Below are 19,758 nucleotides of genomic sequence, written 5' to 3' on the forward strand. Positions count from 1 at the left end.
ATATAGGGTGGCGTTTATGTGACCATCGCTTATTAGCACCGTAGTGTCCAGGAAGTGGATCTCTTGTGTGGACTGGTCCAGGCTGAGGTTGATGGTGGGATGGAAATTGTTGAAATCATGGTGGAATTCCTCAAGAGCTTCTTTTCCATGGGTCCAGATGATGAAGATCATCAATGTAGCACAAGTAGAGTGGCATTAGGGGACGAGAGCTGAGGAAGCGTTGTTCTAAGTCAGCCATAAAAATGTTGGCATACTGTGGGGCCATGCGGGTACCCATCGCAGTGCCGCTGATTTGAAGGTATACATTGTCACCAAATGTGAAATAGTTATGGGTGAGGACAAAGTCACAAAGTTCAGCCACCAGGTTAGCCGTGACAGTATTGGGGATACTGTTCCTGACGGCTTGTAGTCCATCTTTGTGTGGAATGTTGGTGTAGAGGGCTTCTACATCCATAGTGGCTAGGATGGTGTTTTTAGGAAGATCACCAATGGACTGTAGTTTCCTCAGGAAGTCAGTGGTGTCTCGAAGATAGCTGGGAGTGCTGGTAACGAAGGGCCTGAGGAGGGAGTCTACATAGCCAGACAATCCTGCTGTCAGGGTGCCAATGCCTGAGATGATGGGGCGTCCAGGATTTCCAGGTTATGGATCTTGGGTAGCAGATAGAATACCCCAGGTCGGGGTTCTAGGGGTGTCTGTGCGGATTTGTTCTTGTGCTTTTTCAGGGAGTTTCTTGAGCAAATGCTGTAGTTTCCTTTGGTAACTCTCAGTGGGAACAGAGGGTAATGGCTTGTAGAAAGTGGTGTTGGAGAGCTGCCTAGTAGCCTCTTGTTCATACTCCGACCTATTCATGATGACGACAGCACCTCCTTTGTCAGCCTTTTTGATTATGATGTCAGAGTTGTTTCTGAGGCTGTGGATGGCACTGTGTTCTGCATGGCTGAGGTTATGGGGTAAGCGATGCTGCTTTTCCACAATTTCAGCTCGTGCACCTCGGCGGAAGCACTCTATGTAGAAATCCAGGCTGCTGTTTCGACTTTCAGGAGGAGTCCACCCAGAATCCTTCTTTTTGTAGTGTTGGCAGGAAGGTCTCTGTGGGTTAATATGTTGGTCAGAGGTGTGTTGGAAATATCCTTGAGTCTGAGACGTCGAAAATAGGATTCTAGGTCACCACAGAACTGTATCATGTTCGTGGGGGTGGAGGGGCAAAAGGAGAGGCCCTGAGATAGGACAGATTCTTCTGCTGGGCTAAAAGTATAGTTGGATAGATTAACAATATTGCAATATTCAACAAAATTGAAATTGTCACCCATAACTATTTCACATTTGGTGACAATGTATACCTTCAAATCAGCGGCACTGCGATGGGTACCCGCATGGCACCACAGTATGCCAACATTTTATGGCTGACTTAGAACAACGCTTCCTCAGCTCTCGTCCCCTAATGCCCCTACTCTACTGCTACATTGATGACATCTTCATCATCTGGACCAATGGAAAAGAAGCTCTTGAGGAATTCCACCATGATTTCAACAATTTCCATCCCACCATCAACCTCAGCCTGGACCAGTCCACACAAGAGATCCACTTACTGGACACTACGGTGCTAATAAGCGATGGTCACATAAACGCCACCCTATATCGGAAACATACTGACCGCTATTCCTACCTACATGCCTCTAGCTTTCATCCAGATCATACCACTCGATCCATTGTCTACAGCCAAGCGCTACGATATAACCGCATTTGCTCCAACCCCTCAGAAAGAGACAAACACCTACAAGATCTCTATCATGCATTCCTACAACTACAATACCCACCTGCTGAAGTGAAGAAACAGATTGACAGAGCCAGAAGAGTACCCAGAAGTCACCTACTCCAGGACAGGCCCAACAAAGAAAATAACAGAACGCCACTAGCCATCACCTTCAGCCCCCAACTAAAACCTCTCCAACGCATCATCAAGGATCTACAACCTATCCTGAAGGACGACCATCACTCTCACAGATCTTGGGAGACAGGCCAGTCCTTGCTTACAGACAGCCCCCCAATCTGAAGCAAATACTCACCAGCAACCACATACCACACAACAGAACCACTAACCCAGGAACCTATCCTTGCAACAAAGCCCGTTGCCAACTCTGTCCACATATCTATTCAGGGGATACCATCATAGGGCCTAATCACATCAGCCACACTATCAGAGGCTCGTTCACCTGAGCATCTACCAATGTGATATATGCCATCATATGCCAGCAATGGCCCTCTGCCATGTACATTGGCCAAACTGGACAGTCTCTACGTAAAAGAATAAATGGACACAAATCAGACATCAAGAATTATAACATTCAAAACCAGTTGGAGAACACTTCAATCTCTCCAGTCACTCGATTACAGACCTAAGGGTGGCTATCCTTCAACAAAAAGCTTCAAAACAGACTCCAACTAGAGACTGCTGGATTGGAATTAATTTGTAAACTGGATACAATTAACTTAGGCTTGAATAGAGACTGGGAATGGATGAGTCATTACACAAAGTAAAACTATTTCCCCATGGTATTTCTCCCCCCCGCCCCACCCCCCACCGTTCCTGATATTCTTGTTAACTGCTGGAATTAGCCTACCTTGCTTGTCACCATGAAAGGTTTTCCTCCTTTCCCCCCCCTGCTGCTAGTGATGGCTTATCTTAAGTGATCACTCTCCTTACAGTGTGTATGATAAACCCATTGTTTCATGTTCTCTGTGTATGTGTATATAAATCTCTCCTCTGTTTTTTCCACCAAATGCATCCGATGAAGTGAGCTGTAGCTCACAAAAGCTTATGCTCTAATAAATTTGTTAGTCTCTAAGGTGCCACAAGTACTCCTTTTTTCTTCCATTTCCAGTGATTTTCCGTTTGAGACCAGGATGATTTCTAAATACCACATGAGCTTCAATGCCTAGCTCAGCAGGGTAAACTAAGAGCAGAGTTTCAGCCTTAACTCAGATGTTTCTGTTTTTGTGGATTTGGAACAGAATTTATATTGTTTACCCTTGATATTGTGTGTGTGTGTGTGAAAAGGGCATGACAGCATTGATTTACAAATTTAAAAGGGCATGAACTTTTGCAGATAACATCCTAAACATCTTTCTTGTGGTATCTCTCATGTTAAGGGTTCCAGATAAGAAAAACACAATATTCAGTCAAGGATTTGTTTTGTTTTGTTAAATAAGCCTTTTTGAACTATTATTACAACTTTACTATTTGTGGATTAAAAAGGAGTAGTTATAGCATGTGATACATTATTATTAATCTGTGGCCACTCACTAATATGATCTTTTATTGGAACTAATTTCTGGGCTTCACCATTGTCACTATGCACACACAACTTCATAAACACATTAGCTATTTCATTATAATATATACTGATGTGTCTTCATCTTTATTGCAGCTGACCCAGAAGCTATTCCTGAGGTCCCAAACCAATGTTTGAGAGAGAATGGAGTATGGATGAAAGATAGTTGGCTGAAGCTCAAGCCATATAAAAGAGAAGTGATACTAGCAGGTTGGGGGAACCAATGGGAAGGTATGGTGATAACAATTACTTCACCTGTCATTGGGGGGATGTGCCTGCTATTTGTAATTTATTTTCATAATCTGGGATTGGGTTGCATGATCAAAGAGCAGCAGTGTCCAGGAATATTTTTAACCATCTGCACTTGGCAAGAAGATGGCGACTGTTTTGTTAAAATGCAGACCTTGTAATTATAACCTATTCTTTGTACCTCAAGACTGACTTGCTGTAATGCAATATACATAGAGCTACATTCTAAATTCATCTGGAAGTTTAAGATGGTGAAATATTCAGGTGTCCCATAATTAACAAATTGGTGCTTTCTGAGTAGAGCACATACCAGCACTGGCTGCCCATTGGTTTCTGGAATGAATTTAATGTATCGATTTTAATCTATAGAGATCTAAGTGATTTGGTGCCTTCCTACTTGAGAGACCACCTCTCTCTTATTCCCTGCTGCTACAGTTGCAATCAGCAGAGGCACTAGATTTAAGAGAGAGGAGACTGGCTAATGTTCTCTGCTTCCCTTGGATTAGAATAGATTTACATGGATGTATTTGAATAACTGCACCATACAGAGCATTTTATCCTTAATAGATATCAAGTAAACGGGGTAAGGCAGGGAAGAGGTATCATGTTTCTTGTAATTTAATCATGCCTGCAGACCTTTTGGAAGATGTTGTTATGAGCTGGATAAAACTTCGTAAATTAAGTTAAAATCCCATTGAGATCGATAAATGTGAATTCACCCTTCAATTTACTTACTTAAGCATAAGCCCCTTCCTAAGGCAAAAGGTGGGTTGAACCTGCCCAGAAGCTTTTGGCTGAGTATTGTTTTGGGTAGGGGGTCAAGAGAGAAGACACAGAAACTGAAGACAGACAAAAACAGAGAGAGGCAAAGGCACCAAAAAAAAGGGGGGGGAGGGGAGAGGGGCAAAAAAGCGTCAGTAGCCTGTGAGCACAGCGTGACCCAGAGAGAACTTTTGGGTCTGTTGGCTAAAGAACCTTGGCAGCTAAACTAAGAAACTGCTTCTTTTGTTCTTGGCTCCTTCTGTAATCAGAGACACAATACTTTGTACATTCTTTGTAAATAAAGCTGCATCGAAGACATACGTGTCACCTATTTCTACTTCCATCTGGAACATCCCCAGAGTCTGTAATTCAAGTACTGTAGCTGCTTAGGTCAAAAAGAGGTAGCAACATTGAATACAATTATTCAAATTGTGACTGGATACACTGTTCCAGTCTTCCTTCTATTAGCTGTGCTTTCATGAAAGATTGGGGGTAGGTATGAAGATGTAACTGGTCATGATGAAAGACATTAAAGACAAATATTTGTGACTTTAGCTGCTCAGTCAGGGCGAGGTCAACCTTTAAGGTACAGCACATAGGAAGGGGCGATCTGAAGCTGCACACTGCTTCAGAGGAAGCAGCTAAAGAGGCATTTGTCTCAAGGAAGAAGCACAGTTCTAGGCGCTCACTAACGTGCTGGAGAAAAGCTATACCCAATATGGGGTGCAACTTAACTCCTACACTTCATTGGTCCTTTTCTTTGGGCCATTGTGAAGAGTGGAGTCATGTCCTTGCTTCCTCCTTGCTCTCTTTGGGGAGCCCTGTACCCATAGGAAAGAAGGGAAGGAGCAGTCCTTATGCTTCCCAGAGAGTAGGAACTGCAATTCTTCACACCCCTTACACAGGCTGTGCGAGGGCAATGGAGGGTTCCTTGGGTCCTCGCCATCCACAGCACGCTAGCATAGGGGCCAGAAAGAATCTACCCTCAGTAATTACTAGGGATTAAATTAATATGGATAGACACAGCTACAGAGCATGTCTGGATTAAGCAGGTATAGGCCTATTGCTAAAATATCTAAATTACAGTATTGTGCTGAAGAAAATGGTAGATACAGGATGATATGATAACTGAAGTGAATGTTCAAACTGGTAAGAGAAACGGAGACAAGGAGATTTAGCTTCAATTCTCAGCTGTGCAACTAAATAGGTCATGACCAAATCTGTTGGTCTTCTCTTTTACGTTGTGTTGCTTTTGTGGATTTCTCCTATGTGTGTGGTATGTGTGCAAAAAATCAGTTTATCAAAAATGAAGCTAAATTATGATGTTTGGGAAAAAAGACCACTGCCGCCAGCCTAAATCTTCACCCAAAATTCAACCAAAACCAAACCCTTGAGGTGTCTGACTTATTATTTATTTAAGTGTTTACTTGTCCCCTATACAATTCTCATTTTCAATGAAAGCTGCAAGTGGAAATGCTCGCATACCATTAAAGGGTCTTTTTATTATTATTTCATAATAAGCAAGGAGCAGATAGTACTGGTAACCTTGCAAGAAAGAGTGATAAGATATCCAGCCCAGACAAGTTCAGATAAAGTTCAAACGCTTGATTAACTTTTGGATTCCTGTCCAAAACAAATTCTCAGTACATCTGAGGTTTATACATCACTAATCTAAATGACAAAATGGCTCTCACTTTAAATTCTACGATCAGCCTGCTGTTGAATTAATCCATTTTAGATTTACACAGTATAACCAAACAGCAGAACTTTGCCTTTCATTATATTTTAATTAAGTCTATTGAATTACTCCAGATTTAGAGTGGTGAAAGACTGGAATCTTTCCCCTTATCAGTATCAAACTCAAATGAAAAATCTGTTACTATACTGAATTTTTCCAATACACATTTCATTCACAGGAAATGAAGAAAGGAAAAGATACCACAGAGAGAGATGACCAAAAAAAAAAAAGGAAATGAGATGCTAGATGTTTCCTCTTTTCAAAATACTATTGTACTTAAGAGCCAAAACTTAAATGTAAACCAAAGGAAGTTTGGGATTAATAAAATTTCCAGGATTGACCCTTTACACAGGATCTTTCATCCAAGGATTCCAAAGTTCTAAAAAATGGATTCTCGTGTTACCCTTGCAATGAAGTAAGCATTATGCCTCTTTTACAGAGGGAGAAATGGTGGTAGGGAGTGGTTAAGTGATTTGCCCAAGGTCCCCACTGTAAGTGAATGGCAGAATCAGGAAATAATGTCTATAACTCTTGACTGTGCCTCTTGCTCTGACCACAATATTTCAGTCCTCCCATTTTCAAGATGTGCTGTATCTTTAAGGCAAGAGGAAAGAATGACTGAATAGAGTTTCACCTCTTTTGACCCATGTGGTTAATCAATATTCAGGGTGTTGTGGGATGTTTCTGTTAGGAGAAGTTAATGATTGAGTCAGGTGTTTATTTGATGCAATCCTGTTTATTTACAAAGAATGTACACAAAGTCCTATAGCAGGAGGCAGATTCTTTGCTGATATTTCCAAGTTCACAGTTAAAACATACTCCATTTCCTGTAGGGGAAAAAAACAATTAGGGATACAGAATTCCTCAAGATCACAGTAATACAGCTGGCCACAATCCTAGTGCCCCCTCTGGCTAGAGGTCATTCTACAGAATCCTGTCTATGTTTTCCTCCTCTTCCGGCCCCTTTAAAAACTCACAGCCTATAGGGAGTTCAAACAAATCCCCCCTGAGTTCACTCTGGCCCTCTAAGCCTCAACCCCGATTCAGTGTTTTTCTTCTGATTAACCCAAAAACAACATAAACACAAACTCACATACTCTCTCCTCTGCTTGGACAGAGCTCTCCTGCTTCTTCCCTAGTAACTTAGGAGCCTTCTTACTCCCTGCAATTTCTACAGACATCTCCACTATCTCCTGGATTCCCCCCTTCCCTACACCTTCCTGCTCTTTTATATGAGGATCACCTGATTCAACCCAGGTGTGGTTGATTCAGTAATCAGGGCTGGCTTAGCCCCAGCCCCTCAGGCCCACAAGCAAGCCACCTAGTAATAGTCACATATAGGGATCACAGTTAAATTTTTTAAGGTATATGTGACTTTTATCCAGACAAAGATATATAACAACTTTAACGGTTAAATAGCAAAAGATTATACAGAAATGTGATTATGAAAAGGAAGCATAGAAAGTGAAAGCTAATATGTACCACATGTAGTCACCTAAAACAACTAGAATAGAGTGCACAATGACACTGAAAACTAAATAACTTCCTGATGATCAGGATTTCCCCAGCAGGCACGTGAACGACTGGCAAACTCATTAGAGAAGATACTGTAAAGTTGCATCAGTCTCAGAAGAACTGTCACTCTCTGGTCTACAAAATGGAGATTGGAATCATGTGTTCTGAATACATAATGTGGAAACAGATTCTAATTTTCACACTGCACTATAGAAAAATCAGCTTGCACTAAAATTATATGCGTGTGTGTGTATATACGTGTATGTATGTATACATAAACATTTAGTAGTTTTTGAGTATATATAATGCTCTCACAATTAATTCTTTGTGTGCTTCCACTAGAATTCAATAGTTTATCCTGATTTACATCAGCATAATTTAGAGAATTTGGCCTTAGACAATTTCAGAATGGTAGTTTTCCTTTAACCGAGCCATTTTCTCTGAGGTTTATTACATACGTTATTCTAAGACAGGTCTACACTTAAAATTCTACAGCAGCACAGCTGCACTGGTGTTAATCCACCTCTGTGACAGGTGGTAGCTATGTTGATGGGAGAAGCCCTCCCGTCAACATAGTGCTGTCTACACCAGGGGTTAGGTTGGTAGAAATGCTTCGCTCACAGGGTGGATTTTTCATACCACAAATGATGTAGTTATATCAATGTAAGTTGTAGTGTAGACCTGGCCTTACACATAATGTTAAAATTCTGCACTACACTCTTATCCATCCTGTCCTCTTCACTGTTCTATGGTTATGGCCAGGGGGAAATTGATTTAAATCACTAGTCAGGAAGACTCGATTTAATCATGCATTTCTACATAAAAGTGCATTCTTGTTGGTTGTTATAACCTTAATACATATTCTTCACAACTCAGAGATGTATGTAGGTTTCATTTTTAGAAGGTACACACTATACATTTTTTAAGTGATTTATTTTGAAAACTTTTCAGATTAGTTTTACAGCTATATCAGAAGATGAATGATTGTTTGGTTATTTCTTTTACCAGATCTAATGAAGCAGATATTTATGAAGTCATTGGGAGGTAAGCTATCTCCAATTCAACAGGTTAATCATTAATATTTGGAGGATTTTCTTGCAATGCTGTATTAGAAGGAGAACATCACCAGACAGACATTTAAATTGTTTTATTTAACTAAAACAACGTTATGTATTCTTAATTTTTTTCTTCAACAACAATATATAATATTTTAACAAACAAGCATAAGAATTTTTGAATTTAATTAAACATTCAAGTTTTTAAAATCAGGTTTGTTTTTGTTAAAATTGTTCTTAACTAAAATAGTTAAATGAAATATTTTTTTAAATAAACAAAAATTAAATGGGCTATGTCAGCCAGGTCAACATGAGAAACTTAAAATATTGGCTTCTGCAGCTAACTCAGTCGTCTTCACCTTCATTTTCCTGTTTGTTCATAATCTAGAAAACAAGCTTTCCTGTTTTTTCAGGTCCCAAATGATTTCTCAATTTGGAATGAATTAGTCCAAAGGAAGAAAATATTCTCTCTACACCAGCAAGAAGCTACCACTCTTAAAAGTGAGATTATCACTTCAACAGTCTCTGAATCCAAGAGTTTAAGTGACTTCCACCAGTTCACTGGTGTGATTTTCTTTAAAACATCATCAGCAAACATATTTCTTGAATGGTTCAACCTTAGCTTTGAAGTTTATTATAGTTGGCATTATGGAGGGATGATTGCTGGATGTCCATGTCCTAGCCAAGTCCTCTTCTTCAGCAGTTAAGGTTAGACCCTGGTATCGAGTATTGAATATTTGCAAGAAAATGAGCTCGAGATAGTGCTTGTCCCATTCGTTTTTTAAATGCTTGTAATTTAACTCTGTCATTGCATATTTCTCTTTTTAAGATCTCACTCAGTTCCTTCCAAATTTTCAACAGCGTCAGCAATAAAACAGCTATTTCCCTGCATTTTGTTCAGGGCTACAGAAATAGGCTTCAGGGTACTCAGCATGTGTTCAACATTTCTCTTAAGCCCAATGTTGAGAACTTTGGCTGGGTCAGGGTCATCTATTTTTTCATGATTTTGTTCACAAACTGTCATCAGATTAGGCCAGTTCTTGATACAGTGCTCAAAACAGTCAACTGCTGAGTTCCATCGCACGTCTTGTGGGAGAGTTAGCTTGGTTCCTCCCACTTTTTTCAGAGCAGCAGCTGCAAAGTGGTTGTAACGGAAGTATTTTGCAATTTCTACAACATTAGTCTTTATTTCTGGAATACTGAAGTCTTTGTTTAGGAGGTGCATCAAATGAGCACTGCAACCGTATGTTGCTAGCTCGGGACTCTCTTCTAAATTTTTTCTCATCCTCGATACATTTGCAGAATTGTCTGTGTCCTGGCTGCGTACTAGACATTTGAATTTTTTTCAGTTTGTTGTAGCTTTTAGTGCTACTTCTTGTAAGTATTTTGCTGTGTGTGCATTTCCTGATGTATCCATTGTTTCTGTAAGGAAGACATTCCCCTCTTCTGTTGTCACACAAGCACATTGAACAGGATCATTGTGGACATTGCTCCACCCATCAAGACTCAAGTTAACAATTTCACTCTCTAGACCTTTTGCACACTGCTCAATTTCTCTTCATACACTTTATCCAGCAATTTGTCTGTGACATCTGCTCTGTTGGGTGGACTGTATCCTGGTCTTAATGACTGAACCACGTTAATTAAGTATGCGTTCTCAATCATACGGAAAGAAGAGTTTGTTGCATAAACAAACCAGGCAATTTTTTCATCAATTACCTCTTTTTGTAATCTGCTGGTTCTTATCACAAACTTATCTATGGTTGTTTCTGGATGATGCAGGGTTTTTTTTTCTCTTTGCTACAGATGATACACTGTGGCTATGTGACATACATGATGTGACATACACCATGTGATACATGGTGGAATAGTAGTCATGACTGGACTACAGGTATTGAAGGGTATGTGCTGTTTAGGAAAGACAGAAACAAAGGTAAAGGGGGTGGAGTAGCATTGTATATCAACGATGAGTTAGAATGTAAAGAAATAAGAAGCGATGCAATGGATAAGACAGAGTCTGTCTGGGCAAAAATTACATTGGGGAAGAAAACTAGTAAAGCCTCTCCTACGATAGTGCTTGGGGTGTGCTATAGACCTCCGGGATCTAATTTGGATATGGATAGAGCCCTTTTTAATGTCTTTAATAAAGTAAATACTAATGGAAACTGCGTGATCATGGGAGACTTTAACTTCCCAGATATAGACTGGAGGACCAGTGCTAGTAATAATAATAGGGCTCAGATTTTCCTAGATGCGATAGCTGATGGATTCCTTCATCAAGTAGTTGCTGAACCGACTAGAGGGGATGCCATTTTATTTAATTTTGGTGAGTAGCGAGGACCTCATAGAAGAAATGGTTGTAGGGGACAATCTTGGCTCAAGTGATCATGAGCTAATTCAGTTCAAACTAAATGGAAGGATTAACAAAAATAAATCTGCAACTAGGGTTTTTGATTTCAAAAGGGCTGACTTTCAAAAATTAAGGAAATTAGTTAGGGAAGTGGATTGGACTGAAGAACTTATGGATCTAAAGGTAGTTGAGGCCTGGGATTACTTTAAATCAAAACTGCAGAAGCTATCGGAAGCCTGTATCCCAAGAAAGGGGAAAAAATTCATAGGAAGGAGTTGTAGACCAAGCTGGATGAGCAAGCATCTTAGAGAGGTGATTATGAAGAAGCAGAAAGCATACAGGGAGTGGATTGGGAGGGATCAGCAAGGAAAGCTACCTAATTGGGTCAGAAGATGTAGGGATAAAGTCAGAGAGGCTAACAGTCGAGTAGAGTTGGACCTTGCAAAGGGAATTAAAACCAATAGTAAAAGGTTCTATAGCCATATAAAAAAAGAAAACTAAGAAGGAAGAAGTGGGGCCGCTTAACACTGAGGATGGAGCGGAGGTTAAAGATAATCTAGGCATGGCCCAATATCTAAACAAATACTTTGCCTCAGTCTTTAATAAGGCTAAAGAGGATCTTGGGGATAATGGTAGCATGACAAATGGGAAGGAGGATAGAGGTAGATATTACCATATCAGAGGTAGAAGCGAAACTGAAACAGCTTAATGGGACTAAATCGGGGGGCCCAGATAATCTTCATCCAAGAATATTAAAGGAATTGGCACCTGAAATTGCAAGCCCATTAGCAAGAATTTTTAATGAATCTGTAAACTCAGGAATCGTACCGAATGATTGGAGAATTGCTAATATAGTTCCTATTTTTAAGAAAGGAAAAAAAGTGATCCGGGTAACTACAGGCCAGTTAGTTTGACATCTGTAGTATGCAAGGTCCTGGAAAAAATTTTGAAGGAGAAATTAGTTAAGGACATTGAAGTCAATGGTAAATGGGACAAAATACAACATGGTTTTACAAAAGGTAGATCGTGCCAAACCAACCTAATCTCCTTTTTTGAAAAGGTAACAGATTTTTTAGATAAAGGAAATGCAGTGGATCTAATTTACCTAGATTTCAGTAAGGCATTTGATACCGTGCCACATGGGGAATTATTAGTTAAATTGGAGAAGATGGGGATCAATATGAACATCGGAAGGTGGATAAGGAATTGGTTAAAGGGGAGACTGCAACGGGTCCTACTGAAAGGCGAACTGTCAGGTTGGAGGGAGGTTACCAGTGGAGTTCCTCAGGGATCGGTTTTGGGACCAATCTTATTTAATCTTTTTGTTACTGACCTTGGCACAAAAAGTGGGAGTGTGCTAATAAAGTTTGCAGATGATACAAAGCTGGGAGGTATTGCCAATTCAGAGAAGGATCGGGATATTATACAGGAGGATCTGGATGACCTTGTAAACTGGAGTAATAGTAATAGGATGAAATTTAATAGTGAGAAGTGTAAGGTTATGCATTTAGGGATTAATAACAAGAATTTTAGTTATAAGTTGGGGACGCATCAATTAGAAATAATGGAAGAGGAGAAGGACCTTGGAGTGTGGTTGATCATAGGATGACTATGAGCTGCCAATGTGATATGGCTGTGAAAAAAGCTAATGCGGTTTTGGGATGCATCAGGAGAGGCATTTCCAGTAGGGATAAGGAGGTTTTAGTACCGTTATACAAGGCACTGGTGAGACCTCACCTAGAATACTGTGTGCAGTTCTGGTCTCCCATGTTTAAAAAAGATGAATTCAAACTGGAGCAGGTACAGAGAAGGGCTACTAGGATGATCCGAGGAATGGAAAACTTGTCTTATGAAAGGAGACTTAAGGAGCTTGGCTTGTTTAGCCTAACTAAAAGAAGGTTGAGGGGAGATATGATTGCTCTCTATAAATATATCAGAGGGATTAATATAGGAGAGGGAGAGGAATTATTTAAGCTCAGCACCAATGTGGACACAAGAACAAATGGGTATAAACTGGCCACCAGGAAGTTTAGACTTGAAATCAGACGAAGGTTTTTAACCATCAGAGGAGTGAAGTTTTGGAATAACCTTCCAAGGGAAGCAGTGGGGGCAAAAGATCTATCTGGTTTTAAGATTCTACTCGATAAGTTTATGGAGGAGATGGTATGATGGGATAATGGGATTTTGGTAAGTAATTGATCTTTAAATATTCAGGGTAAATAGGCCAAATCCCTGAGATGGGATGAGTGATGGGATCTGATTACTATAGAAAATCTTTCCTGGGTATCTGGCTGGTGATCTTGCCCATGTGCTCAGGGTTTGGCTGATTGCCATGTTTGGGGTCGGGAGGCAGTTTCCTCCAGGGCAGATTGGAGAGGCCCTGGAGGTTTTTTTGCCTTCCTCTGTAGCATGGGGCATGGTTGACTGGAGGGAGGCTTCTCTGCTCCTTGAAGTTTTGAACCATGATTTGAGGACTTCAATAGCTCAGACATGGGTGAGGTTTTCATAGGAGTGGTGGGTGACATTCTGTGGCCTGCGCTGTGCAGAAGGTCGGACTAGATGATCAGAGTGGTCCCTTCTGACCTTAGTATCTATGAATCTATGACTGAAACACTATTATTGGCAGATGACTCTGAAACTATAGAAAATGATGGTGATCTTGAAGGTGAATAGTGTTCAGAATCCTCTATGTTGAGGATGGATTCTCTTAAACAAAATAAGTCAATGCAGTTATTTAATTACTATTACCATACTGCTCATTTAGTATTACTCAATGCATTCACTGACACTCAGTACTACTTTAAAGGTGAAATTGTAAAAGGAAGATCTGCCTATTTCAGCTGTTAATTTTTTATCACAACTGCATCTAAAATGATATTACCATAGAGTAACAACTATATTTTTGCTCAAACATGAGAATTCAAGAATAGTCAAGAAGGAAGACAGGCAGTCCTTAAAAAAGTATGAAATAAAAAAGTTTACCAACCTGGAGATCTTGCATGTTCAGACATGTTCCTTTCATCATCTTCAACGCAGCTTCCTTCTGAGAAGGAACACTTCTCATGATGTTGTTTCATTCGGGCAACCAGGCCTTGCATTTCTTTGTTGCACTGTTTGCATTTTGCACACATGCCTGTCTTACCCACAGGTAAAGAAACTTTATTAAATATTCCCAAACAGGGTCTCTTTTACAGCCTGCTGCCATGATAGGTTTTCCCTTCTAGTGAGAGAATGGTATGGTAGATCTCAAATCAATGAAGGCTACACTCAGAAAGATCTCAAGACTTCTCGAATATGCTGCCCAAACAGTTTCACTTTTGTTTCTACTGCCTGTCTCTGCCAGACTTCTTCTCCTTGTCCGGATCTATTCCACCCCCAACAATCTTCTATTCATTGAACTTTTTGAAACGTTGCACTTTTAGAGAGAGATAAGGGATTGACTCTGTGTATACAAATTTGCAGGGGGACAATAGGGTTAAGGTCTGTTATTTCTCACCTCTATGTATTATTTACTATTTTAAAAGATTTTTGCTGTTAATAAGTATGTTATCTCTGGAGACACAAATCCACAGTTTGAGAACTGCAAAACTAAGCATCTCTGATGGTATCTTCTAGACCAGTGGTTCTCAAACTAGGGGTGCCGCTTGTTCAGGGAAAGCCCCTGGCGAGCTGGGCTGGTTTGTTTACCTGCTGCGTCCGCAGGTTTGGCCCCGAGTTTGAGAACCACTGTTCTAGACTGAGCCCCATGTGGTAGATAGAAAGATTAACCTAAATAATCTATACAGATACCCCTGGAACCTCATAAATAGGGTCCCTAATCGATGAACTCTTGGGACTCATTTACAAAACTTTTCTTAAATATTACATGAATATATTGTCTCATACTAGAGAATTAGAATTTATATTCCCTATTCCATGATGAAATATCTTTGAGCTATAATGTATCTTAATTAATACTATCTTTAGATAAAATGCTTTCTGAGGAAAAAAATATCAAAAAATCTGATTAAAAAAATTTGATTTTTTATCGACCCTGGTTATGGCCAGTGAAGGGTTGCCACCTACCCAGTTTTCATCCGGACAGTCCAGGTTTCCACTTGTGTGTCCAGATGCCATTTGACAAGTGCTGATGTCTGGGGTTTTTGATCTGTGGAAAAGGTGTCTGGGGCCAGGCTGCTTGTGCAGTTCATGGCGGCACGTGGCCCTGCGCAGACACACAGGTGGCGGGTAAGGTGGCCTCGGCCATAATGGTGAAGACCCTGTGAGGTACATAACTAGCTAGCACTGTGCACTGATTTGTTGACACAAACGTGCTTTGAGCTAGAAACCATGGACCTAGTTCATCTCTCATGTATACCAGTGTAAATCAGGGGTAATACCATTAGAGTTACAAGATAAAAAAAATCCAGGGAAACTAGTGTATTTAAATACAGGATCTGTCTTAATTGTACAGGATCTGTCTTAGTTCCCTACACCTTCAGAACAGGTCTGCATTTGCCTGTAGCCAGGCTGGGGGGGTAAGCCTTTTTTGAGCAAGGAGCTTACTTCAGAAAGAATAAAGTAACATTCCATGACTGACAATATACAAAGATGAATTAGTTGCTGTGAAATTAACAAAAGTTTTGGGGGTGTAAGGTTTCCACTAAGGAGACCAAAATACAAGATCTATCACATTTATTCACTTGTTACCAGCAATGTTCAGGACCAGATGCTTCAAAAGAAAGTGAAAAACCTATAATGAACCTAAGCACATGTACACTGTTGCACCTAATACATAATTGGGAGAAAAAACTCCCACATGATTTCTGTGGAGATTAGTTTATGTCCTGAAAGAATGAGATTTAATTATCCTTATCTTGGCAGGTGCTGTGTACAGTAACTGCAGATGTTATTATTAGCCATAAAACTATCCAGCCACAGAATTTAACTAACCACCTGGGGCAGTGTGTTCCCCAGGCCTATGAGAGGTGAAAAATGTTTTCCTTTCATTTATTCTAAGTTTATGGACATTAGTTTTACCAGAGTGAATTCTTTTTTCTCCCATTAAAAGATCCAAAAGGAGTGATGTCTTTTCAAACTAGCCTTCATGCCCATCAGACAGAAACAAGATACAGTTTTTGCATTCTCTCCTCCAAAAAACTAGTGCAATAAATATCAAAAGCTTGGAAAAGTGACAGCATTTCAGCCAAAGAAGCAGCAAGATGCAGTTTGTGAACCCAAATTTGAGAGACAGGGAGGCTACATCAGTAAAACATCGACATTAAGGAAAGACAGAAATAAGGCAAAGGTGGTGGAGTAGCATTGTATATCAATGATGAGGTAGAATGTAAAGAAATAAGAAGCGATGGACTGGATAAGACAGAGTCCGTCTGGGCAAAAATTACATTGGGAAGAAAACTAGTAGAGCCCTCCCTATAGTGCTTGGGGTGTACAATAGACTGCCGGGATCTAATTTGGATATGGATAGAGCCCTTTTAATGTTTTTAATAAAGTAAATACTAATGGAAACTACGTGATCATGGGAGACTTTAACTTCCCAGATATAGACTGGAGGACAAGTGCTAGTAATAATAATAGGGCTCAGATTTTCCTAGATGCGATAGCTGATGGATTCCTTCATCAAGTAGTTGCTGAACCAACTAGAGGGGATGCCATTTTAGATTTGATTTTGGTGAGTTGAAGACCTCATAGAAGAAATGGTTGTAGGGGATAATCTTGGTTCAAGTGATCATGAGCTAATTCAGTTCAAACTGAATGGAAGGATTAACAAAAATAAATCTGCAACTAGGGTTTTTGATTTCAAAAGGGCTGACTTTCAAAAATTAAGGAAATTAGTTAGGGTAGTGGATTGGACTGAAGAAATGGATCTAAAGGTAGAGGAGGCCTGGGATTACTTTAAATCAAAGCTGCAGAAGCTAACGGAAGCCTGCATCTCAAGAAAGGGAAAAAATTCATAGGTAGGAGTTGTAGACCAAACTGGATGAGCAAGCATCTCAGAGAGGTGATTAAGAAAAAGCAGAAAGCATACAGGGTGGAAGATGGAGGGATCAGCAAGGAAAGCTACCTTATTGAGTTCAGAACATGTAGGGATAAAGTGAGACAGGCTAAAAGTCAAGTAGAGTTGGACCTTGCAAAGGGAATTAAAACCAATAGTAAAGGTTCTATAGCCATATAAATAAGAAGAAACAAAGAAAGAAGTGGGACCGCTAAACACTGAGGATGGAGTGGAGGTTAAGGATAATCTAGGCATGGCCCAATATCTAAACAAATACTTGCCTCAGTCTTTAATAAGGCTAAAGAGGATCTTAGGAATAATGGTAGCATGACAAATGGGAATGAGGATATGGAGGTAGATATTACCATATCTGAGGTAGAAGCAAAACTCAAACAGTTTAATGGGACTAAATCGGGGGGCCTAGATAATCTTCGTCCAAGAATATTAAAGGAATTGGCACCCGAAATTGCAAGCCCATTAGCAAGAATTTTAATGAATCTATAAACTCAGGAGTTGTACTGTATGATTGGAGAATTGCTAACATAGTTCCTATTTTTAAGAAAGGAAAAAAAGTGATCCGGGTAACTACAGGCCTGTTAGTTTGACACCTGTAGTATGCAAGGTCTTGGAAAAAATTTTGAAGGAGAAAGTAGTTAAGGACATTGAAGACAATGGTAAATGGGACAAAATACAACATGATTTTACAAAAGGTAGATCGTGCCAAACCAACCTGATCTCCTTCTTTGAGAAAGTAACAGATTTTTTAGACAAAGGAAATGCAGTGGATCTAATTTACCTAGATTTCAGTAAGGCGTTTGATACTGTGCCACATTGGGAATTATGTTAAATTGGAAAAGATGGGGATCAATATGAACATTGAAAGGTGGATAAGGAATTGGTTAAAGGGGAAACTACAATGGGTCCTACTGAAAAGTGAACTGTCAGGCTGGAGGGAGGTTACCAGTGGAGTTCCTCAGGGATCAGTTTTGGGACCAATCTTATTTAATCTTTTTATTACTGACCTCGGTACAAAAGGTGGGAGTGTGCTAATAAAGTTTGCAGATGATACAAAGCTGGGAGGTATTGCCAATTTAGAGAAGACCAGGATATCATACAGGAGGATCTGGATGACCTTGTAAACTGGAGTAATAGCAATAGGATGAAATTTAATAGTGAGAAGTGTAAGGTTATGCATTTAGGGATTAATAACAAGAATTTTAGTTATAAATTGGGGACGCATCAATTAGAAGTAACGGAAGAGGAGAAGGACCTTGGAGTATTGGTTGATCATAGGATGACTATGAGCTGCCAATGTGATATGGCTGTGAAAAAAGCTAATGCGGTCTTGCGATGAATCAGGAGAGGTATTTCCAGTAGGGATAAAGGTTTTAGTACCATTATACAAGGCACTGGTGAGACCTCACCTGGAATACTGTGTGCAGTTCTGGTCTCCCATGTTTAAGAAGGACGAATTGAAACTGGAACAGGTACAGAGAAGGGCTACTAGGATGATCCGAGAAATGGAAAACTTGTCTTATGAAAGGAGACTCAAGGAGCTTGGCTTGTTTAGCCTAATTAAAAGAAGGTTGAGGGAAGATATGATGATCTCTATAAATATCAGAGGGATAAATACCAAAGAGGGAGAGGAATTATTTAAGCTCAGTACCAACGTGGACACAAGAACAAATGGATATAAACTGGCCACCAAGAGTTTAGACTTGAAATTAGATGAAGGTTTCTAACCATCAGTGGAGTGAAGTTTTGGAATAGTCCAAGGGAAGCAGTGGGGGCAAAAGATCTATCTGGCTTTAAGATTAAACTTGATAAGTTTATGGAGGAGATGGTATGATGGGATAACATGATTTTGGTAATTAATTGATCTTTAAATATTCATGGTATCTAGTGAAGTTCAGTGGATGCCATTACTTTTTCCTCAGATGTCCTTATTTATAGATTTCACAGGTTGGAGAGTATAGTAGTGGCCATTGGGATTAGGCTAAAAAACAAAAGAAATTGCCCTTGGAAGTTTTAAGACAGATACCCAGTTTTGTGGGAAATGTTTCCTGTAAATTCATAGATTCATAGATACTAAGGTCAGAAGGGACCATTCTGATCATCTAGTCTGACCTCCTGCACAGCGCAGGCCACAGAATCTCACCCACGCACTCCTACGAAAAACCTCACCTATGTCTGAGCTATTGAAGTCCTCAAATCGTGGTTTAAAGACTTCAAGGAGCAGAGAAGCCTCCCTCAAGTCACCCATGCCCCATGCTACAGAGGAAGGCGAAAAACCTCCAGGGCCTCTCCAATCTGCCCTGGAGGAAAATTCCTTCCCGGTGGACATGCAGAGAATATATACACACAGCACACAAAATGGGTTTTTAAGGGCCAAACCACAACTTTTGTTTAACTGATTTAACACTGAGGAGTACCCCAAACACTGAGGAGTACCCCAAGCAAAAATCAGGTAGTGTAGGAGTTGGCTTTATGCTTATATATAAGCTTCTTAGTTCTTTCGTCTAATACAACCTAGAAAACAAGGGATTAGCTGGTAAATATTTAACAAGAAGAAGCTCAATTCCCCTACCTCCCAAACAAATTGAGCCCTCATGCTGTCTTCCACAGTATCTCTTCTTAAAGTATCCTCACAATCAACTTTGGAGAAGTCAGTGAGACTTTGCAAAGTCAATGAGACTATTCATAATCAACAACTGAATTTGGGGCTATTTATGATAGCAAGCCAGGCCCAGAGTTTGCAGGA

Source organism: Dermochelys coriacea, chromosome 1, assembly GCF_009764565.3.
Source record: "Dermochelys coriacea isolate rDerCor1 chromosome 1, rDerCor1.pri.v4, whole genome shotgun sequence".
Lineage (NCBI taxonomy): Eukaryota > Metazoa > Chordata > Testudines > Dermochelyidae > Dermochelys > Dermochelys coriacea.